Raw genomic sequence first — 25,733 nt, 5'->3', positions numbered from 1 at the left:
ATCTATCTATCTATCTATCTATCTATCTATCTGCCTACGGTTTTTAGCTCTCCTGGCCGTTTCGATAATGATATCGATACCAAACTTGATATGGCATAGCATGACTGTAGGAAAAACGAATTTGACTAGTTGTAACATGAAAATCATGACATGTATGTCGTGAATGTAATGATTTACATTTTATGGTCCTGCAGCTCTTGCGGTGGTTTCGTTGGCATGGCATGTTGAAAAAATGGTATAGTATGGCATGATTGCATGGCGAACTCAAGCGACAGACCCTAACATGAAAATCTTAATATGCGTGTCTTGTAACAACATCACTACATGCCACGCTCATTATGTGCTCGCAGCTGTTTCGCTAGCATCACGTATACCAAATTTGGTATTAGGGTACGCAAATGAATGTCTATGGTATGTGACTGGTGCAAACATGATAATCACGATACGTGTGTCATGTAACACCATGACTACATGCCACGCTGATGATGCACTGGCGGCTGTTTCGTTAGCTTCCCTTATACCAAATTTCGTATGACGGTATGTGAATGCATGACGAAGGTGTGATACTGGCGAAACATGATAAACATGAGATGCGTGTCATGTAACAACATGACTACATGCTACACTCATGATGCGCTCGCGGCCATTTGATTAGCCTCACATGTAGCAAACTCGGTATCACGAAATGCGAACGGACGACATAGGTGAGTGACACATCCAAACATGATAATTGATTGATTGATATGTGGGGTTTAATGTCCCAAAACCACCATATGATTATGAGAGATGCCGTAGTGGAGAGCTCCGGAAAGTTCGACCACCTAGGGTTCTTTCATCATCATCATCAGCCTGACTACGTCCACTGCAGGACAAAGGCCTCTCCCATGTTCCGCCAGTTAACCCGGTCCTGTGCTTGCTGCTGCCAATTTATACCTGCAAACTTCTTAATCTCATCTGCCCACCTAACCTTCTGTCTTCCCCTAACCCGCTTCCCTTCTCTGGGAATCCAGTCAGTTACCCTTAATGACCAGCGGTTATCCTGTCTACGCGCTACATGCCCTGCCCGTGTCCATTTCTTCTTCTTGATTTCAGCTATGATATCCTTAACCCCCGTTTGTTCCCTAATCCACTCTGCTCTCTTCTTGTCTCTTAAGGTTACACCTACCATTTTTCTTTCCATTGCTCCCTGCGTCGTCCTCAATTTAAGCTGAACCCTCTTTATAAGTCTCCAGGTTTCTGCTCCGTAGCTAAGTACCGGCAAGATACAGCTGTTATATACCTTCCTTTTGAGGGATAGTGGCAATCTACCTGTCATAATTTGAGAGTGCTTGCCGAATGTGCTCCACCCCATTCTTATTCTTCTACTTACTTCAACCTCGTGGTTCGGCTCTGCGGTTATTACCTGCCCTAAGTAGACATAGTCTTTTACAACTTCAACTGCACTATTACCTATCTCGAAGCGCCGCTTCTTGCCGAGGTTGTTGTACATTACTTTCATTTTCTGCAGATTAATTTTAAGACCCATCTTTCTGCTCTCCTTGTCTAACTCCGTAATCATGAGTTGCAATTCGTCCCCCGAGTTACTCAGCAATGCAATGTCATCGGCGAAGCGCAGGTTACTAAGGTATTCTCCATTGACTCTTATCCCTAACTGTTCCCATTCTAGGCTTCTGAAAACCTCCTGTAAGCACGCGGTAAATAGCATTGGGGAAATTGTGTCCCCCTGCCTTACACCCTTCTTGATTGGTATTCTGTTGCTTTCTTTATGAAGCACTATGGTAGCAGTTGATCCCCTGTAGATTTCTTCCAGAATGTTTATATATACTTCATCTACGCCCTGATTCTGCAGTGTTTGCATGACGGCTGATATTTCTACTGAATCAAACGCCTTCTCGTAATCTATGAAGGCTATGTATAGTGGTTGGTTATACTCTGAGCATTTCTCTATTACCTGATTGATAGTATGAATGTGGTCAATTGTTGAGTAGCCTGTTCGAAATCCTGCTTGTTCCTTTGGTTGATTGAATTCTAATGTTTTCTTTACTCTGTTAGCAATTACCTTTGTAAATAGCTTGTATACTACAGAGAGCAAGCTGATCGGCCTGTAATTCTTCAAGTCCTTGTCATCTCCTTTCTTATGTATTAAGATGATGTTAGCGTTCTTCCAAGACTCTGGTACTCTTCCCGTCAGGAGACACCTCGTAAACAGGGTGGCTAGTTTTTCTAACACAATCTGTCCTCCATCTTTCAGCAGATCTGATGTTACCTGATCCTCACCAGCAGCTTTGCCCCTTTGCATGCTCTCCAAAGCTTTTCAGACTTCTTCTATCATTACTGGTGGGGTGCAATCTGGGTTACTGCTAGTTCCTATAGTATTAAGGTCGTGGTTGTCTCGGCTACTGTACAGATCTCTGTAAAACTCCTCCGCTGTTTTAACTATCCTATCCATATTGGTAGTTATTTTGCCTTCTTTGTCCCTTAGTGCATACATCCGACTTTTGCCTATCCCAAGTTTCCTCTTCAATGCTTTGACACTTCCTCCGTTTTTCAGAGCGTGCTCAATTCTCTCCATGTTATACCTTCTTACATCGCATACCTTACGTCTATTAATCAACTTCGAAAGCTCTGCCAGTTCTATTTTGTCTGTTGTACTTGACACTTCTTTAACCTGCACCCAAATCTGAGCACACGGGCCTCCAACATTTCCGCCTCCATCAGAAATGCAGCCGCCGCAGCTGGGATCCGATCCCGCGACCTGCGGGTCAGCAGCCGAGCACCTTAGCCACTAGACCACCACGGTGGGAACAAACATGATAATCACAACATGCGTGTCATGTAACAACATGACTACATGCCACACTCACGATGCGCTTGCGGCCGTTTCGGTAGCTTTACATATGCCAAATTTGATATTACGTGACGTCAATATAATGATGAAGGTATGTGAGTGGTGCAAACATGATATGCTACAGTCCGGGTGCCAATACATTTGGACTTGACTCGTTGTGCGTGCTCGCCGGCGTTCATTTCGGCGCGTGACGCCGGCGTTGTAACGCACGGTGCCGATCCTGCCCTATACTCGCAGGCGCGCACCGTGCTGCATTGCTTTCACGCATGCGCGTTTCAGCGCATCCAGCGTCCATCCATCATGAAAAGAAAGAGAAGCAGTGTTGTCTGGGTAACGCATCAGCGTGAAATGCAGCATGTCGCATTTCGCGGTGGTTGCCGTCAGGCCACGCCGACGGACGCTGGTCGTGCCTTGCGTCAGACCATAGAGTTCTCGCATTTTGCTAATGTAGCGTCGCTGTGCCCAGCGTGCGTGCGCCTCGACGCTACATTGCAGTATCTTGGGCCTTTCACGATGTGTTTGCGGCTGTTTTGCTAGCTCGACATATACCAAGTTTGGTGTTACGTGACGTCAATGGATGACGAAAGATATGACTGGTGCAAACATGATAATCATGACACGCTTGTCATGTAAGAACATGACAACATACCACGGTCATAGCGTGCTCGTGGCTGTTTCGCTGACTCCACATGTACTAAATTTGGTATTACGTGACGTGAATAGATGACGAAGGGAAACAATACATCCAAAAATCATAATCATGACTCGGAAGCCATATACGGCATCATTTTCCTCTACCTCGTAACGTTGGGCTGATTTTAAAGTGACAAATCAACCTTTCTCATTCGTGCTTTACATATCATCGATTTCCACTGTATGTCAGATCTGCCATTTCTTTTTTGGTGCCAAAAATGGGAGTAAAAAATTCAGCGCTCAATTTGACTTATGGCGGCAAAACATGATTATGCTTGTCGCTGAAAGAAAATTCATGATTCATCACAGCTACAAAGAAAAAGTGTAACCTCCCCCGCCTTGCCCCCTTCTCCGCTCCGGGTCTTACGAATTTCTCTGTTGTCGATGTAATGACGATGTTCGCAGGCATGCGAACATCGTCAATTACAGATGCATATGATGCATATTTGAGGCGCAATATCAATATGTGAGTAGTAGGTAGTCTTGTCTGTTTATTGAGAAAATGCACAGATAAGCAATTCTAAAGGCCACAGTGTTGATAATACACTGCACAGACAAAATGAAGCTATGCCAAAAAAGCAAGCGTTTCTTATGCTTCGCTGAAATGGCACGGTGTTGTCACCTACCAGTTGCTCTGCATTCTAAAATTCTTTAGTTTCTTGTTATCACTGCCACATGGCGTTAATATCTCACACCGTGTAGAATTACTGTATATGCACCCTACTGGAACAGAGTAGCACATAGGTCCGCCATCTTGCCTGGTTAGCAACCATAGGTACGGGGTGAAGCCGCGCTCTGTTTTTTCAGGTGACGTGCTGAAGCCTGTTACTGATTGACAAAGTGTGTCGCTGAGCGTCAGTCGACGTTCCTGGCGTGTCAACAACCGGCGAAGAGCGAAAATACACCTGGTTTCAAGACTGTGCCACGGGAGTTTAAAAGCATTTTTTAGTTTGTCTGTCAACACAAAGCTCTAAGGTGTAGCGTAGTGCCAAATAGCATACACCGCCCCTGTCGCATGGACAAGTGGCGCCAGCTATGAACCAAAATATGGGTCCTCGAAGATTCAAGGAGCGTCCCACTAAGCCTACGGTATTCATTATTTTAGTAAGTTTTCTCGAACATGACGCCGAAGCCACGTAAATATTTTGCTGTTGAAACTTAAAGACATTAATCTAAAGCAATTATAAGCATAAGTTCGCAGGTAACAAGCCACAGAGCACGGGGCATTCACTTGATAGATTCCAGGTAGTCGGCGACTGCTTTCAGGGGTGTCGCCTGAGCACCAGCTTCTCCGCAGTGCATGGTTACTAGTGGCGTTGGAAAACGAATGCGCTACTCTGCTACTTAAAGGTGGCAAATACAGAGAGTCTAACGTTACATACAGAGCGAGCAGTAGTACCTTGATTTCCTCGCCAGCCTCTTTGTGGGTGGGAGAGGCAGGCGAAGAGGATAGCAAGGCACTCAGACGCAGCGCCTGCAGGCAAAAGACTTTCATGTTTCGACGTTCTTTGCAGTGAAACACACAGATACACGTTCACTTTTATGAGTCATACGTGTATGCACATGGCACGCATGTTTAGCACAAATGTAATGGTGTATGTACCTGATGAAGTTGGTTTTGCAGTCTTCACTGCACGGGTTTTAAGCCTTTTCGATAGTCGAAGGTATACAGACCAAAGGAATAAGTAGATAAATAAATATAAACATGTGCAAATTTTATTATTTTTGTCACATGCTAAGCAATCCAATTAGGGCAGCATTCACAGAACTAGCTGTCATCTGGTGTATAAGCTGCTTGGTCACGCTACCATGGCTATTAAAATCTATATTCCTCCCAAATTAAATTGTTCATGATGGTATTCCCTTACCAATACATAACTATTGTTTTTTGAAGCAGATAGCTTGTTGTGTGAAATAAACAAGTTATCACTCATTTACAACACTTGGAAAGTATAATTCATCAAGAAATTTCAAACGTTCGAGCCAAAAGGTTGCCAAGGATAAAGTTATGTTTGAGTGCACTGTGTTATTTCTGTTAACTTTTACCAGCGGTGTCTCCTTTTGCATATGCTTACATTTACCCTTATTAGCAAGCAATAAATTGCATGCTTTGTATAATGCCAAAAGCCCATTGCAACAGCCTGTTCCTGCAAATCATTTACCAATTTTACACATGTTGCACCTTAGTCCATGATAAACTTGAGATTCTGATAATGTGTCCATGTAAAGCCTGCTACATTGTATTAGTTATAATAGAACATGTGAACTCACTATTCACTTTTTTTTAATTGAGTAAAAAATAATTAATTTTATAGCGAGAAAAGTTTCAAACATCAGCACGAATATATTGTCCTTGGCTTGCAAAGTGGTCGTTCAGACTAGCTGTTTGATAATGCACATACTTATATTTTGACACGTTGGTCGGTACTGACTGAACTAGTTTTGCAGGTAAGTGGATTGAGTGCACGGTAAAAGCACTGTTTTTTTATGGAAAATACAAAAAATTGCTGGTAATCGAATATGTATGTGGCTGAAGCATTATCTGGTGAACTAGTGATATTACATTGCCTGGTATTGTTACACTACTATTGAATCAGTACAGAGACATTAGTGGAAAATCTGTAAAGATAGGTAGTAATGGAACCAAATAGTTCTTTGTGTAGTGTATGTTATGTCCTTGTAGCTCTGAGTTTCGAAAACCACAAAACTACTAGAACTTTTACACATTTTTTTTCTTTATTCATAGTATTTCTGTTAGTTTCATCAAACTTCCAGGGATAATTTACTTCACAAGCTTCACGTGTTAAAAATGGAATGATCCTCTTGTGCACTTTTTTGGATACCTCTTTTGGAACAAAAGTACGGCAATTTATTTAATGGGATTTTCCATGCAAATTAAAAACCATCTGACTCTTCAGGTATAGCGTCAGACTGCCATCTAAATCATGCTCTACTTTTTCAGCCACCTCGTGTTCGCTAGTATAATGCATAGCACTCATGTGCAGCAAATCAAAATTACAGTCAACTCTCGTTAATTCAAACATGAAGGGACATCTGAATTTTGTTTGAATTATCAAGAAGTTTAAATTATCAGTTCTTACATAGATGACTCTGGGTAAGGTGACACCACACATTATCATTGGGCATTGATTTTATCACATTAAATTTTTTTTAGGTGTATTCGAGCTCTAACTGCACGCAGTGGACAGAAAGCAGAGGTGTAAACACCATAAGTCTATAGGTCATTTAATGCTGATCAGACCTTTTAAACAAATCATGAATTGCCAACTGCTTTGTTGCTATAGGTATGTGCCTTCAGCACAAAGCTCTCTATGCCAGTTGAGAAGCATCATGATTTACCGTGCGTGTGCTATGTTTCATACATTTGTTTACTAGCAAAGCCTTTTTACCTTGAAGGCTGAGATGCTTATTTTTAATTTTTATACTGTTAAAATTATATAAGCACGCAAAATTTTAAATAGTAGTGGGAAAACAGCAGATATTTTCAGGTATGAAACTGCAAAAAGTATGAATTAACCCAATGATGGAGTTTTAATTAGGAGGCTTTCAAATAAATTAAAAGAATAGAGGGCCAACCAAAAAATGGAACTTTGTTTGAATTAACCTGAAGTACGAATTATCAGAATTTGAATTATCAAGAGTGTACTGTAGGTAAAAGTTTGCTGGGTCGGTTATATGCAGCAGTAGGTTTTATTTTGACATGTGGACTAACCATTTCTTGCTCCGGTAGTTGAGTTCCATGTAGCTTGTGACACTTAATATTTATCACCTTTGTTTTCTCTCGGTGGTCTTGCAGGTTCCTTGTCTATTGCCTCTCTGGAACAGTCTTCGTTGGTGCCTGTACGAAGTCGACTGCATTCCTGCCAGGAGTGCACCTATGTGACGTATCATAAGTCACATATGACAAGACACCTATGGATACACTCTAGAAAACTCTCGTTCCAGTGCCAATTGTGCCCAGCTTTATTCGCTGAGAATGTCAAGCTGGTGGCTCATGTGCGCATTCACACTGAACAGCATTCCTTTTGCTGTGACCAGTGCTATGCATCCTTTCTGCAGAAATGCAACCTCGTGAAACACATTCGCACACACAGAGGAGAGCGCCCCTTTTCCTGTGACCACTGCAATGCAACATTTGCACAAAAAAGAGCTTTGTGAGACACGTCCTCACACGCCATACCGGAGAGCGTCTCTTTCCTTGTGTCCAATGCGATGCATCGTTTGTGATGAAAACCGACCTTGTGCCACACCAGCGCATTCACACAGAAGAGCGTAGATTCTGCTGTGTGCACTGCAATGCATCGTTTAAGCAGAAAAAGAACCTTGTGAGACATGTTCGGTTTCACACAGGAGAGCGCTGCTTTTCCTGTGTGCAATGCAATGCATCGTTTGTGACTAAATACGATCTTTCGCAGCACATGCGCTCTCACACGGGCGAGCGTCCCTTCTCCTGTGTTCACTGCAACACATCGTTTGCACGAAAACGGAGCCTGGCGATGCACATGCGCACACACACAGGAGAGCGTTCTCTCACCTTTGTCTACTGCAATGCATCCTTTGTGCAGAAAAAGTGGCTTGACAAACACGTCCGCATTCACACAGAAAAGGGTTGCTTTTCTTGTGTCCAATGCAATGCATAATTTGTGACAAAATTCCACCTCGATGAGCCCATTCGCACTCACACAAGGGATCGTCCCTACTGCTGTGTTCACTGTGTTGCATCCTTTTCACGGAAAGAGAGCCTCGTGGTTCACATCCGCACTCACACGGGAGAGCGTCCCTTCATCTGTGTTCATTGCAATGCATCTTTTGTGCAAAAAGCACCTCAAAAGACACGTCCACATTCACACAAAAGATCGTAGCTTTTCCTGTGTCCAGTGCAATGCATCGTTTGTGAGAAAATACCACCTCGCTCTGCACATGCGCTTTCACACAGGAGAGCGTCCTTTCTCCTGTGCTCACTGCAATGAAGCCTTCTTGCGGAAAGAAAGCCTTGTAATGCATGTCCGAACTCACACAGGAGAGCGTCCCTTCGCCTGTGTCTACTGCAATGCAACCTTTTTACGGAAGCAGAACCTTATGACTTACATATCCCACTGTCATAAAAACAAAAAGCTCTAATTAGGGGAAGCCTGTGGGCTCTTCTTAAAGGGGAGGAGCTGTGGTCTGGAGAGCCGAGTTTGTTTAGTAGATTGAGAGTTCTATTTAGAGGTACCATAAGTGTAAATCAACGCAATAGGTCAATTATGAGAATGTCTAAAATGTCAGTGATTGATTGATTTGTGGGGTTTGACGTCCCAAAACCACCATATGATTATGAGAGACGCCGTAGTGGAGGGCTCCGGAAATTTTGACCACCTGGGGTTCTTTAACGTGCACCCAAATCTGAGTACACGGGCCTACAACATTTCCGCCTCCATCGGAAATGCAGCCGCCACAGCCAGGATTTGATCCTGCGACCTGCGCCAAAAATGTCAGTGTTATATCAGCAGCAGTGCTGTCTAGTCGAGTCATTTAGGTAAGGACAGCCTATCATTGGCGGGGCATGTCAAAGTGAGCCTGATAACAGTCACAGTACAAGAATGATTTGTGGGAACGCTAATAAACAGCTATAACATTCCGTAAGTTACAAAAGGTGTTGAAGCACTGCTTGTGCATTTGTTTGATTCATGAAAAAAATTATTCCCATTTTTTTCAACGCTTGTAGGAAGTGCTGAAACATATCTGGAGATGTGGAACGAGTTACTTATATTCTTGTGCATCACCTGAAAAAAATGCATGCATAGTGAGTAATCATTAAAATCACAATGTCCTATAGAATGCAATTCCACCAAGGCTATAATTTTACCAAGTCGCATGAACAACATCCATACAGTTTTACAAAGCAGGGCAATGGACCTTCGTCACAAACCCAAAAGCACAGTAGTGCTATAGAGAGAGAGATAAAGATGCAAGGAAAGGCAGGGAGGTTAACCAGACGCACATCCGGTTTGCTACCTTGCACTGGGAAATGGATAAAGTGGAGAAAAGAGGTTGCAGAAAGATGAGAAGGTACACACAATCACGAGCACACTCGGGGAGCACACACAGTCTACAGGCGGTCGCTCAGGTTTGTTGACTTGAGGTAAAGTAGCAGTGCTTTTGTTGCTTTCTGCGCAACTGAGGCAGATGCCCAAGGTCCTAGTATCTTCTGCACACAAAATGGTCCGGGGTCAAGTCGATTCAAAACCATCCGGAGCTGGCATCTAGTGTGTCGTAGCAAGCGCAACTGCACAGGACGTGTTCGATGGTCTCTTCAGCTCCGCAGTAGTCGCATGTAGGAGTGTCTGCCATACCAAAGCGAAAGGAGTACACCTTTGTAAATGCAACACCCAACCAAAGGCGGCATAACAGTGTCGCATCAGAGCGGGAAAGTTGTGATGGTAGCTTTAGCTTGAGCGAAGAATCCAGTTCATAAAATTGACACCTTTGGAAGCTGGTAAACGACCAGAACGTGCGTGTGAGATCTCGAGCCAGCAGGTAAAGTTGTCTTGCTGCATCATTCCTTGATAGAGGAATCGGGACTACACGGTAGCAGTGCAAAGAAAGCGCTCACTGACACCACCATGTTTTTGTAATGTTAATTTATCATTCGTCAAATTCTCTCAAACGTAGCACATATTCTTAAGGGCGACTGCCAGTCTCCTGCACGAAACATCTAGTATGCACTGAAACTCGCCCACAATAATAACGTCGGGCCAGGTGTATTTTTTTTAGGTTTTCACGCAGAAGACCATAAAAGACGAGGGTAGCATTCAAAAAGCTGAAAATCAAAAGGCTGAACTATCAAAATGCCGAAATTTGAAATATCAAAAAAATCAAAATGCAGAAAATATAATAAGTCGAAAATTTAAAACACCGACAAATCAACACACCGAAGCATCAAAATGCCGAAAGGTCAAAATACCGAAAAATCACCCAGCTATTGTGGAAGATAACGTATTGTAGCAAGACAAAGGTTCCACCGGCTTTGTACGACATGCATGCGCTTTTGCCCTCGTTCCCAGTAGCAAGCTTCTCTTTGCATATGGTTCAGCCATTCAAAACTCACGGCCATATGAGGTTGTTCGGGACTCGTCCTCGATGCCGAGCTCCTGCATCGCTCATGTGGGCAGTCCGCTTTTCTTTTCACAATTTGGCCCAAGGCTTCATCACTCGGAAGGTGTTGCCTTGAAGACACGGCTATATCTGCCGTCCCTTGCTACACAAGCTTCATGAGCACCTTGCCTGAGGTCACGGCCAGAGCTTTGGTACACTCTTGAGTGCAAAGAACTGTCGCTTGAGAAAAATCCGGAGCGTGGCCAGTAGCGGCGCTGCCGTAGGTGGCCTTGTAACCACATTGCGCGCAATTCGGAAAAAAATCACAAAGTAGGGCACGAACACGGGTCCGCTGGGTGGCAACACAGTATTCTACCACTGACCAACACCGTTGATTGGGACTTCTGGGCGAACTTGCCTTAGGCAGGCTTGATGTCGGGAAAGCAATGGCGTAGAACACAGCAAGCTCAGTTCTTGCCGCCATATTGAAATGCACGTGGCACCATCTGTTGCAAGCGCAGGGAAGCAGCACTCTCAACTGCCACGCGAGCAGACGCTCTGCAAATCAAACGCGAAACTTCAAAACCTGAGTGTGGCTGTAATCATGTTTTGCGCTGTTCCTGTTCTGGAACTTTATGCTGATTTCATGTGAAACGTCGAGGAGACCTTTCTCGGCAGTCCAGAATGTCTGCAGCACGTGCATTGCAGACTGCGGAAGCAACTTCATCAGGTACGTATTATCCGACTGAAAGAAACGTGAACAGCGTTAACTGCGGCGTGTCTTGGCTGCGATAAGGCAGAATTTGTGCTGTAAGCCGGTGTCAACGTAGCGCCAGAATCTGGCTTCAACTTACGCTCATTCACCGCACGTGTATCGATTACCAGTCCTGCCGAGCACTTAGAACACACACGCGGTAAAAAAGTGCCTGTAAGAACAAGATCTTAAAATGCTACAGTGACGCCGGCGAAAGCACACGTAAATCCACCTAGTGACAGTCAAGGCATGTCGCAGTTCGACTGAGTCCAAAACCATGCTTTCGGCGCTGTTCACATCTCTTTTCATTGCGATATTAGGCCATTACAGTTGTACTAAACATGCCCGGTGTGTGCATCCATGCTTGAGTTGTAATACGTATATCCTATTACTTACATGTAACCTGCGAAAGAGTACAGCAAATCTATAATTTTGTGCCGCATACTACAGGCATACCGCACGCAAATTGCTGCTGTAAAGTGGAATAGCTGGAGTCTTGCTTGAATAAACGCAATAAGTATACTTACTCGTACACTTCACTGTGCTCGTAGTATTCCCCGCTGATTGCGATTATATTGTCATGTGGTTTCGGCTGACTGTAACAGGGAATAGTGGGACATACCCAAAAAGGGCGCCTGAGACTGGGAGTGAAGAAGTGAACGTTGTTGGCAGTTGTTCGAAGACCAGCAGTGACGCGAACCCTTCGTAAGACCGTTCTAGACCACGCCTTCAAGCTTGCCCGTGCGAAACCTGCTGGGGTGTTTTTGGCTGAGGATTGAGTGGTTTTAACTTTGCTGTCTTAGAGTCCGATTCTCTAGTTTATCTGTTTCTGAGTTTAATCTTATTTCTAGTGCTACTTGTCGACTACTACTCCTGTCTATGTCGACTACTTCTCCTGGCCAGACGCGATCCCCCTGGTCAGTGTCCCTGCCGTCTGATGAATTGCCGCTAGACTCCTTTTTCCGCAGTGTTATCGACAGTATTCTGGTGGCACTGGTACCTACAAATGGCGGCTTCATCAGACTTACGAACCCTCCGGCAGTTCAAAAGGAACTTAAAACCACTTCAAACCATTTCCAGACCATCACAGATGTGCGCCCAGTTGGGTGAAGAGGTATCGTGTTGGTCACAGAATCAGACCTGCGTGCAGGATCTTCTCAAATGCACCTCGTTTGCCGCTACCCCGGTGAGTGCTTTCATTCCGCCTCACTTTGCATCTACCAAAGGCCTTTCACGGGGAGTCGACACCAAGCTGAGTCCAGCTGAGACCCTAGACAGGCTCTCTGGAGCAGGCTTAATTTCGATTTACCGATGTAATCACCTAGTCGACAAAGAGAGGGTATCAACTGAATCTTTCATCGCGACATTTGTGGGCACAACATGCGTGTCAGAAATATAATTATAGCCATTGATCTTTCGGGTAGAGTCCCTTACTTCTCATCCGATTCAGTGCAAAATCTGCTGGAGATTCGGCCACAGTGCGGGAAGATGTAAATCTAATGTTCGTTTTAGCACCTGCGGAGAGAGCCATCTTTCAAGCAAGTGTACTGCAACAGCGGAAAAGTGTTGTCTTTGTGGGGGGAGTCACTGCGCCGACAACTCTGACTGTTTCGCTCGTTCCCAGGAGGTTCAAGTCCTAGAAGTTATTGACCACCGCCACTGTTCTCGAAGGGAAGCCATTGACATAGTTAGAGACAGGTATTTTGGATACTCTGGCATTGCAGCCTGCTACACTTCCAGTGTAGACTCAAATCTATCGCAGGCTATTAAAACTGCTGTGGAAAAGGCAGTGAGTAAGGCAATGGATAAATTCATATCTAACCTTTCCGAATGTTTGGTGCAAATTCTTTCAAATCAGATTGGGCAAAAAGTACAGACTAGTACAGAACCTGCAGTACCGGACATTACCAGTGATGCCACTCAGCTACGCAATGTAGTGTTGGACAAACTTTATGCATCTGCAGACAAGACTATGCAGTCAGGAACACTGGTGCACTTGGACCGACATACACCTCAGCCGTGCACAAGTGCTGCAACGGATATGGAACCCGATATGCGAACTAATAAATGTACCAGATCCCCTATCTTCACCGATCTCAAGTCTAAAACTAAACGGAATGAATCAGCTATTTCGCGTAAAGATGCTAACAAGGGCGCAGCATGCGCCTCTGCGGTGCACCCAACACCATAGGTCAGTTGGGGGTACTACAGTGGAACTTCCGTTCTATATTCTCAGCCTCAACTGACTTACATTACTTTTGCAATAATTTTAATCGTGATATAATCCTCCAACAAACTTGGCTTTCACCAAATAAAAATTTCCATCTTTCAGGCTTTCATTCTTTTTGATTATATCACTCATCACGTGGTGGTGGTTTAATGATCCTTGTATCAAGTAAATTATGCCATACGGCGAAAATTTCTTTCAAAATGTTAGACTCGAATTGTGAAATATTAGCATTAGACTTGTGTCTCCCCGTATATCACCCTTTTTCAATTATAAATTGTTACTTCACCTCCGGTGTGCAAAGTATGCGTTATCTTGACAGTGTTTTGGTAGCATGTAAAAAGGAAATTGTACTCATAGGAGACCTTATTTCACATCATTTTACGGGTATAAGGACAGATTCTTGTGGTAGGCGACTGTGGGAATATACTTTTGATCACAACCTCTCGTGTCTGAATAAAGGTCATGAAACATTTGTCCGAGGTCAGACTTGCCCAGTATTAGATTTAACATTTTGCTCCAATGCAACCAAGGTTTTGTCATGGGCTGTTTTGGATTCAGCAACTAACAATGACCATCTTCCTGTAGTTTTTGATATTACTTGTCCAACAATAACTTTAGATCAGGCAAAACGCACATACATCAACCATAGCAAATTTCAAGCCTGCCTCCATTCTGCCATTTCTAAGCTTGGAAGTTCCAATACTGAGGAGATTGCATCTACGATTGGTTCAATGCTGAAGAGATCTAAAAAAAATTCCAAATTTTCTGTTCCATCGAATAAACGATCCTCCTCTCGTTGGTGGAAAAATTAGTGTACACACGATTATAGAAGACGAAAAGCCGCTTGAAAAAAACTTCTCCTTAATCAAAGCCCAACAAACTGGAAGGACTATCAATTTCTTCGTGGCTTATTTAGGCGTACAGTGAACCGCGCTAAAGAAGAGTACGAGAGAAGACATTTTGATTATCTTTCTAAATAAAAAAATATGTGTGCTTTGTTCGCTTATCTTCGGACAAGAAAAATACTGCCAGCATCTTTAATGTTGCAGTCATGGGTCTTGACGCCGCAAGAAATGAACACCTCTCTAGAAGACGTAGCGCAAGGTTTAGAACGCCGCTTCGTTGCTAATCTTTCAGCTATTTGGCCCATGCTAGTAAACTTGCATGAATTTCCAGAAGTTTCTTTAGCTGAATTGAGTCGGACAGTATTATGCTTACCGAGGACTGCTCCCGCATCAGATAGAACCACGAACTGTATGTTAAAACTTTTGCTCCAGGAATTGCCTAATCTTTTGCTAGAACTAGTGAATTATTCATTAGGGAATGCATGGATACTTCCAAAATGGAAACTTGCCAAAATTATATTGTTGCTCAAAAATGAAAATGAAGCATACATGTTGGATAACATAAGGCCAATCGCACTGACATCAAATTTAGTGAAGTTGGTTGAGAGAATCATCAATATAAGAATTAGTAAACTTATTACCGTGAGGTCAATTCTAAGCCCCTGTCAAATTTGTGCTAGATGTCCGTGATTGCTAGATGGCCACGATTTCACACCCCACAAATTATGTGTGTACAAAATTTACTGGAGCCTCTAAACGTACGTATATGTGGCATCATGCCAAGTCGTGATAATTCATAACCCTGTGGAAATTCGATTTCACGACATTATTTCTGATAATGCCAAATTACTTCCCCATAATATTTTGGATGGTTTACTACAAGATCACCTTCGCAGTATTACCACAAGCGTTATTATTGCTACAGATGCATCGCAATGTGACCAAAAGTCAGAGGTTGGTATTTTCAACCTGATTGTAGATTGGATTTATTCCCTTCGACTACCCGATTTCACACCCCTTTTTGTGGCTGAATTTCTGGCAGTAGTGCTCGCCTTACGCAAGTTAGATACAGCAATTACATCAGCTGTCATAATAGATTCCCTTTCTTTGTGTGCGGCACTTTTTATTGGTGCTGATAATGAAGTAACAAAGGCATTCCGTGCACTAGTGCCTGCGCATTTGAGAAAAGTCCGATTAGTTTAGGTGCCTGGACATAAAGGCTTATTTTTTAAATAGCCGGTTCCTTAGCTAAGTTGTCAATTAGCGAACCGATTCTACCGCACTGTCCGTCATCCGCTTATGTGACTGCTGCTCGATTCTGCAGACCTTGGTGTCTCTTGCACATATGGCCGTGTGCGTCGCCGCTTCTACTTGCCTGGTCTTTCACGCTCTGTACGTTGTTATGTCAGTGCTTGTGAAATTTGCCAGCGCTGCAAGAGGCTGTCAGGACTACTTGCCGGGTATCTTCAGCTCATTAACATCCCATCGGAGCCCTTCTTTCCTGTTGGTTTGGACCTTCTCGGTCCCTTCCCAACATCCGCCTCTGAAAACAAGTGGGTCGCGGTTGCTACAGATTACACGATCCGCTATGCAGTTACGCGAGCCATGCCAACAATCTGCGCTACAGACGTCGCTGATTTTCTATTACGCGATCTCATTTTAGTGCATGGAGCCCCTCGTCAACTGCTGACAGACCGAGGTCGTACGTTCCTTTCAGAAGTGGTTGACGATAACCTGCTTTCCTGCTCTACCCAGTATAAGCTCATGACATCGTACCACCCTCCGACAAACGGGCTTACAGAATGTTTAAACCGCACCCTGACGAACATGCTATCGAAATACGTCACGGCCGACTATCGTGATTGGAACCTTGCACTACCCTACGTGACGTTCGCGTACAATTCCTCCCGGCGTGACACTGCTGGGTACTCGCCATTTTACCTTCTGTATGGACGCGAACCAACATTGCCATTAAATACCTTCCTGCCCGTCGCTGCGCAGTCTACTTCTGAATAGGCACGCAACGCTATTGCCCGAGCTGATCATGCTCGTCAGCTTGCCCGCAGCAGATTAACGGTGTCCCGAAACTTGCAAAAGCATCGTTACGACGAGCGGCATCGTGACGAACACTTTTCGACAGGTTTCCTCGTTCTTCTTTGGTCCCCTATGCGACATGCAGGCCTTTCAGAGAAGCTTCTCCTTCGTTTCATTGGCCCATACCACGTGCTTAGATGAGTGACCGACACTACATATGAAAATCTTCCTGATGATCCATCAACCTCTTCTGCTTTGCTGTCCCGGTCATCGTCCACGTATCAAGGCTCAAGCTTTACCACACTCCTCCTGCTGTGGCCCCATAAGGTCGCCGGGTCTGTGCTTTTGCCTCCTGGGGTTGTGTTACGTGGTTTCGGCTGACCATAACAGGGCATAGTGGGACATACCCAAAAAGTGCGCCTGAGACTGGGAGTGAAGTGGATGTTGTTGGTGAACTGTGCTGAGGCTGTGGACTGCCTACTGTTAATCCCACATAACAATATTCTATAGGGCGATCGAGCTCAGCGTTTTTCGTTGGGGACGGAAATCTGTGCAATTGCAAAATACCGCACCGGCGTGATTCCTGCGATGCGCTGTGAACTTCACAGGTAGTGCTCAGCAATCTCTTCCTTTTGTGCTGGTTGTTGTCGCATCAGATGACAGCGCAGTGGGGCCCAGATGACATTTTATAAGTGGGTGCAGCGTGAACTGGGGCTTCTTCGCATTTTAATCTCCCAGAGCCACTGTATGCCATGCTAGCGAGGCGCACTTTGGCAGTTCCAAACAAATTATGGCGTCTCTGAGAGCGAGTGTATACCACCAAATGCGCCTGGGTGCGAGATAGGCGTGCTCTCATGTTTGAAAACAACAAAAGAACAACCATGCAGTCATCGCACAATGCGGATAGCGTAACAAGTGGGTCGTTCAAAGCTTCAATCTATTGAAAAAGCTTGCTCTTGTTCACTTATTAACTATGGGGCATACCCACTTCAGCCATAATTCCTCATTCTCGATAGTTTTAGCGCGAGAACAGAACGACGACAAAGAGACAAGAAGGACACGAGTGCTACTTCGAGGAACCTTAGTTACTTCTCGAACAGAGACACGGAGGGCTTGCTAATAATGCATGACACCTGTTCGCGTGCCATCTCAGCAAACCCTCCGTGTCTCTGTCCGAGAAGAAACTAAGGTTTCTAGAAGTAGCGCTCGTGTCCTTCTTGTCTCTTTGTCGTCGTTCTGTTTTCGCGCTATAACTATCGTCATGTCATACCAACTAGCATAAACTGCCACACTCCTCATCGTCGTCAGCCACTGCATGAACGATTGGCACGCAATTTCTTGCATGTGTTTAGCGGATACCACGCTTGTCAGAAGAATGACGAAAAATAGCATAGGGAATGTCGGCCTACTGTCTAAAAAAATTTATTATTTATGCCGTAGTGGGCCTCATCCAAGTGTGCTTGCAGTAGTTACCCAATGAGTGTTTATAAGACTCTGAAAAGCCGCACTTCTAGCTTTTTCTGTGACTGTGCTGCGCCTTCCGCTCAAGCATGCCGTTTTTTTTGTTGTTGTTCAGCTACTAACTGTGGCGCATACCCACTTCAGGCATGGTTTCTCATCGTCATCAGCCACTGCATGAACAATTGGCATGAAATTCCTCGCAATAGTTCAGCGGATACCACGCTTCTCAGAAGAATGATGAAAAATAGGATAGCGAATGCCAGCCTAGTACCCTAAAGTTTTATTATTAATGCGGTAGTGGGCATAAAGCAAGTGTGCTTGCAGCAGCTACCCAATTAGTGTTCGGAAAAGGCTCTGAAAGGCCGCTCTTGCTTGCTTGCTTGCTTGATTGCTTGATCCTTTCTTTTGTGGCTCTCACCCACTAAGGAGGATTGGCCAAGAAGCCGGTGGTTAATGCAAGTCAACACCTTTAGGTTATCCAGGCTAGGGAAATAGGATTACTTTGATTTCACTTGGTGGGGTTAATTTTGCACAATGTGGATAAAAAAAGAGAAAGAAGAGAAAGAATAGAATTTGTTGAATATCTGAGATATCTTAGGTGTAATTGTTATATGAAATTCTTCTGAAGGTTAAATCATTACAGTCTAATAGCTAAGTAATAAATGTTAGATTGGCTAGTAAAAATCGAGGGCTGGTCAATGGCTCACCAAGGTAATCTTCTTGTGTTGCATAGGAATTCACAAAGAGACACGCAGATCTTCCTGTCGCTGTGTCCTAATGAAGCAGCCCCAAAAGACAAAATATTAGGAGCAGTAAGTGATATTCCTTGTTTTTAAATAAAATTTCGAAACAATTTTTTCTTTGATTTTTGAAACGGCGACATGTGAGAAGAAAATGGTCTACATGTTCGGGTTCATTACAGCTTGAGCACAGAGAGGATGGCACCAGACCAAACTTGTTTAAGTAGAAATTAAGAGGTGGTACATGGCAATGTAATTTTGTTATAGAGACTTCCAATTTATGCACGGGACACCATTTATTATTCCATGCAAAGTTCAGGTGCAACAGGTCTGGATTCGGTGTCGTAATTTTTCATGAGTCTTCAAGAAGGGAAAGTTTTCTGAACTTTGCTGCTGTTACATAAACTGTAAGAAGCATGATTGGCACAATTGAAAGATCAACGAACACTCGCGCGAGTGAGTCAGCCATCTCATTTATTGGTATACTACGATGGCACCCATATCATTCGCACTATACGAATTTTTGCTGGGTTAGTGATTTAAAAGTTTCTAGTACTGCTGATGCCGACGACGATGATAAAAATGAACACACGGAATACGAGTCAGTCACTATAACAGCTGTCAAATGAGTAGCAGGAAGTTTACAAAGAGCTAGTATAACGAACGTTGATTCCGCTTCAAATATTGATGTATAATCTGGGAGGTGTAATGAAAAGGACCAGAATAATAAGAAAAAAAATACCCACACTTGCCTTCTCGCCACTCGTAGATGTATCCGTTGCAATTACTATATTTGTACTTAATTAAAACAGGTGTTCTTCTAATAAGCCAATCAAATATTTAGAGGGCAAGTGTTTAGCATTTATTGGGAAGATATCGTCAAATTCTATTTGCACTTGGCTGATTGGTTTGTCAGATGGTATGATCTCGAATATATTAGCAATTAAAGCTTCTAGAAGAGTTTGAACGAATAGCACTTGGGGTTTATATACACGGTGTATTGTGTTTCTAAAAGAAATAGGCTGTCATGTTGGCTAGAGCTGCGCCACCCAAAAAAGAGCCCTGGCGGTTTATTTTGAGCCCTTTTAAAGCAAACGATATGAAAGAGGGAAAGAGAACGAAGGGAGGACAGAATAAGTGTGACGTACAGTCACACTGATAAGCTGCAATCTGATACATGTTTTCGTGCTGATTAAAAAAACATTCTAGAAAACTTGATGAAAGTTGTTGTCGTAATGCAATCGTCGAGGTTTCGCACGTTTCCTGGTAGACTTTCGTGCACTTGAAAAATGAAATCTTCCCCTTTATGGTGGGCACCTTGCGTTATAGCAGTGGGATCCGCTATGCCTTGTTGGTCTCCGTGCGCTTGTTCGCCAGGTGTATTGCTGTCCTGGCTTTTGCCCCTATTGACCATGTTTTCAGGGCTGTCGGCGTCTTGGTCTTCATCCTCGCTTGTACCGTTTCCGGGTATGCGCAGCAGGTGTTGCCTGTTTCGCCTCAGCATCCGCTGGTCCTCGGTCTTCACCATGTAAGATCTTGGTGCGGCTTGCTCGCTTACTGTCGCTGTGCGTGACCAGTGTCCATTATGAATGTGTACTGCAGTTCCACTTCCGAGTGGTGATAGTGCCTTTCCCTTCGAAGATTGGCGACGCTTTTGCACTGTAGTTCCGGGATCGCCTTGGTACTCGGGAAGGGTCGTGCGAAGGTGCCGGCCTTGCAGTAGTTCACCCGGAGAGCGACCATCTTCTAGTGGGGATGACCGATAGGCTAAAAGCCCCAACCAAAAGTCACAGTTGGAGTCGTTGGTCTTCTTTAGGATGCGCTTAACAATCTAAACCCCATTTTCTGCCAGTCCATTTGACCGAGGGAATTCTGGACTCGATGTGATGTGCTGAAAGTCATATCTTTGCGCGAACTCTCGGAACTCTTGCGATCCAAACTGGGGCCCATTGTCAGTACATACATGAACCGGGATGCCATACCGTGAGAAGATGGCCGATATTTTATCTATGACTTCTTTGGCCGTTGTGCTTCTTAGCTTCTCTATGTCAGGGAAATTGGAGTGGGCATCGTATACAATGACATAGGAGGCTCCGCCGAACTGAGAAATGTCAATTCCTACTCGGTGCCATGGCATGTCCGGGGTTGGCTGCATGAGAAGGGGCTCACTCGGCTGCTTGTATGCATACCTCTGGCAAGTACTGCACCCCCGAATGAAGGAGTCGATGGCACTGCTGAGTCCAGGCCAAAATACCAACCTGCGTGCTCTCGCCTTGCATTTATTTAGTTTTAGGTGTCCATCGTGAATTCGTCGAAGAATTTCTGCTCTCATGGCTTTGGGTATGACCACTTTGCATCCCTTCAGTAGTGTACCTTCCACCACTGACAGTTTTCCGGCAAAGGGCTTGAGTTCACCTTCGACGGCGTCACCCCGTGAGATTCGTTCTCTCACCTCGCTCAAATACGGGTCGTTCCTTGTTTCCTTTTCCAGACGTACTTTCATGGGCATGCTTACGATGCCGGAGACGACCTCTGTCGCATGGATGTCGACGTCTGTGAAGGCACTCGATGACTGTGATGGCATAGGTGCACGCGACAGCATGTCCGCCAGAACCAGCTCTTTGCCAGGCATGAACTGCAAAGTAAAATCATATTGTAAAAGCCTGATGAAAAAACGCTGTAATTGTGGTGGCATGTCTCCAATGCCCTTTTGAGAAATGGCAAGCAGGGGCCTATGGTCAGTTTCGATCCATACCTTTCGACCATAAACAAAATGATGAAATTTCTCGCATGCAAACACTATACCGAGCTTTTCCTTTTCAATTTGCGAGTAACGGGTCTCGCAATCGGTTAATGTTCTTGATGCATACGTCACTGGGCGCCAGTCATTGCCATGTTTCTGCAGCATGGCCGCGCCTAAACCGGTCCCCGAAGCGTCCGCAGTGATCTTAGGGTTCTTCTTCTCATCAAAAAGCGCGAATAACGGTGGGTTAACGCGTTGCACACGGCTTCTCATTCCCGCAGATGCGCTGGGGTCCATTCAAACGTGACGTTTTCTTTCACAAGGCCGCGCAGCAAGATTATTTTATCATTCAACGACGGCACATATTTGCGAAAATAGTTGACCACGTCCATCATTCTGCGCACGGTGTGCCTATCTGTAGGTGTCGGCAGTGAACGGATGCTTTCAACCAGGTTGCGACTCGGACTTATTCCCTGCTCACTTATTACGTCACCCAGGAACTCAATTTCCTTCACGCCAAAAACGCATTTCCGCAGGTTAAAAGTCAGGCCCACTTTTTGTGCCCGCTTCAGCACGGCCTGCCGGCGTTCGTTATGCTGATCCTTGCTGACGCCCCACACTAAGGAGGAGGAGGAATAAATGAGGAAGGACAGGGAGGTCCCACACTAAAATGTCGTCTATGTATATGCGTACACCTGCCAATCCTTCAAATACTTCTGTTAGCGATTTCTGTAAAACTTCGCTTGCTGACAAAATTCCGAACGGAAGTCGCAAGAAGCGGTAACGCCGGAACTGCGTCGCAAAAGTGCACACTCGTGATGTAGCTGCGTCCAATGGAATTTGATAGAAACCTGCCTTGGCGTCTAGGCGCGAAAAAAATGTTGCACCTGACAGCTCTGCCTCAATCTCTTCCCTTGTTGGCATAGGATAGTGCTCATGCTTTATGTTCTTGTTTATTTCCCTCGAATCCATGCATACACGAAGGGCCCCATCTTTCTTACGCGTAATAACCAGAGGGCTCACCCATTCTGTTGGTTCGTCCACTTTTTTGATAATGGAGGCAGTTTCCATGCGTTCCAGTTCTTGTCGAAGAGGCTCTCTCAGGGCCAAGGGTACCCGTCGGGCTGGGTGCACGAATAGAACAGCATCTTCTTGCAGGACCATTCGGTATCGCCTTCCGACACAGCCCGTACCCTGAAATAAGTCTGAAAAGGCCTTCTCGGGTTCCGGCTCGCTCCATCTTACCGAATCCACAGATTTCGGGACAAGCCCAAATTGCTTGCATGGGTGCAGCCCTAATATGGCCTGGCGCCCTTTTTTGTCTATGAAGAAGGTCACAGCATGCGTCGCGTCTTTTAGTAGCAACAATTCCCTGCCATATCTGACATGCTTGATGGCGCTGCCGTTGTAAGCCTTCAAAACTGCACTACTTTTCTGCAGGTCCGCTGCTGCCTTGAAACGACGGAAAAGAGACCACGGATATATGTTGGCTTGTGAACTTGTGTCCACTTTGAATCTGATTTCCTGTCCGCCTAGCTTTCCGCTCACCGTCCAGTCTGCGCTTTCCCCGAGTTTCACACCGTAGACACCGATGTCCAAAATGTCAAATCCGTCCTCTGCCTCAATTTCTTGTACTTGGTCTATGTGTCGGCTCGGTCGACGCTTGCAGCATATAGCAAAATGGTTCGGCTTATTGCAAGCAAAGCATGTCTTTCCATATGCTGGACATTGCCTTTGCGCGTGCTCCTTGTTGCATTGTCGGCACCGAAATCTTTTTTGTTGTGCTCTGCCATGTGGGCGTAGTCTACTTGCAACGTTTGATTCGATCAAGCAGCAGTTTGTCGTGCTGAAACCTCGGCTGCTTTACAAATCTGCTCAGCCTTCTGTAGGGTTAAGCCCTTTTCTCGCAGCATCTTTTCCCTTATCTTCGGGTTGTTTGCGCCAAAAACAACCTGATCTCGTATCATGGATTATTCTAGCGTGCCAAAACTGCACAGCTTCGCCTGTTTTTTAAGCTCTCGCAAATAATGCTCAAACGGCTCTCCTTCTTTCTGCATGCGAAGGCGAAAAACATGCCTCACGTAAACCTCGTTCCCCTCGTCGACACAGTACTCCTCGAACTTCCGCAACACTGTCTGGTAGACTTCATTGCTCTCACATTCTGCGAACGAAAAGTTGTTGTAGATGTCGAGGGCTTTCTCACCGGCGATGCTGAGCAAGATTGCTGTCTTAGAGGCTTCCGTCCTGGGTGGTTTAGTGGGCGTCGCCGCGAAGAACAGTTCCAGTTTTTGCTTGAACATCTGCTAATTTCTTCGTATGTTGCCTGCCAACTGCGGCTGTTCTGGATGCTTGACGTTTTCCATTTTGACGAGGCTTTGGCACTTCTGACACCATGTATTGTGTCTCTAAAAGAAACAGGCTGTCATGTTAGCTAGAGCTGCGCCACCCAAAAAAGAGCCCTGGCGGTTTATTTCGAGCCATGGAGGCGGAAATGTTGTAGGCCCGTGTACTCAGATTTGGGTGCACGTTAAAGAACCCCAGGTGGTCGAAATTTCCGGAGCCCTCCACTACGGCGTCTCTCATAATCATATGGTGGTTTTGGGACGTTAAACCCCACATAGCAATCAATTATTTCGAGCCCTTTTAAAGCAAACAATATGAAAGAGGGAAAAGGAACAAAGGGAGGACAGAATAAGTGTGACGTACAGTCACACTGATAAGCTGCAATCTGATACACACGGGACCAATGCTCATTGAAAAAGATGCCGGGCTCGGCAAAGAATACGAACTTTTCGCCTTCTTAATGTGGATTCAGAAAATTTTAAATAGGTTTTAACTGTTAAAATACAGAATCTGCAAGCAAAAGTGGGTATCCGAGCTTCTTAATACAAAACATTGTTAACAGTGAATTTTGGCACACCTAAACAAATTCGAAGAGCTTCCCACTCTAAAAGAATCAAGGGGCTTATTTTGTATGCTGGTCCACCAGAGAATACTACACATCCGAATTCAAGAATTGCACAAACGTACATGCGATAAATCATAATCAGCGTATCTCCGCAAAGACCGGAACGGAGCCGGCCAAGCCTACCTATCATCTCAACAGTGCGTGTAGCCCTAATTTTGATATGTTCACTGTGACCACGCCAGCTCAGTTTTTGATCGTACAATACACCCAGATATTTGATACAGTTAACTTGGGGAATTATTTCTTGATGGTACTGAAGAGAAATAGTTACTGGTACGTCCAACGGAAAAGCTATTATAGCGCTTTTAGTTACGTTCAGTTTCATATGAATTTTCTGAAACCAGGTTTTCAATGTTGCCCAATAAAACTGTATTGTCGAATGATGTAAATGAATATCATATTCAGATGCAAAAAACGCAATCTCATCTGCATATACATATACTTGTACCTTATCACTCAGTGGTAGTGAACTTAACAAAATGGTAAATAGCACTGGCGATAGAACAGAGCCTTGATTAACACCTCTTGTTTGGCTGTACTTTGCTGTGGAAACACCTCGTTTGGAGTAATAAAATTTTCTGTCTAAAAAATTTGTAAATCCGATTTGTTATATAGCTTTTCGCCTTGAGTGTGCTGTGCCTTCTGCACAGGCCTGGCGTTCTTTTTTTCATTTTCAAGGATCTACACATAACTATCTTTGCATCAAAGTTCTGTTTTTCTCTTCTGGAAGCACACCGGAACAGTGTCGTCTTTGATTTTCAATCAAATGGCAACTATCTGACATTGCTGCTGCTTTTGTACTCCGAACGCTGGACAGCACTGCTTTTTTTTTCTGCTGACCTGTAAGAGCCGTCCTGTCCAACTCATATGCCTAGCTTCACAACAGGGAAAAAACACGAAATTTTACACTGGTTTAATATGCCGATGCTGGTACATTTGCAGAATAACTTAAACAGCTTGGTTCGTGTCAGTGGACAGTGACATGGCAGAAAACGACAAGGTGGTAGTCGCAAAGGGAGTCATTTATTTTTCACGTGGTTCAATAAAATTTTCTGCGCGTTGTTTCGATGTTGTCTCTCTTCGGTGTTTTGATTTTATGGCATTTTAATTTTTCGGCATTGCAATTTTTTGTCATTCTCACAAGCCACTGTGTTTGCTGTGCTTATGTAATGATCTGCTGTGTGTTCTTCCTTGACCGTCTGTGGTTCTTATTTACAGTACTGTGGCGTTGGAAGTTTCCTCTACTTATGAGTGCTGTATGCACTTGCGTAAATGACCGGGCATCTGCACGCTGTTACTACGTGTTGATAACGTATTGG

Source organism: Rhipicephalus microplus, chromosome 3 (genome assembly GCF_043290135.1).
Source record: "Rhipicephalus microplus isolate Deutch F79 chromosome 3, USDA_Rmic, whole genome shotgun sequence".
NCBI lineage: Eukaryota > Metazoa > Arthropoda > Arachnida > Ixodida > Ixodidae > Rhipicephalus > Rhipicephalus microplus.
This window is presented reverse-complemented; position numbering follows the sequence as displayed.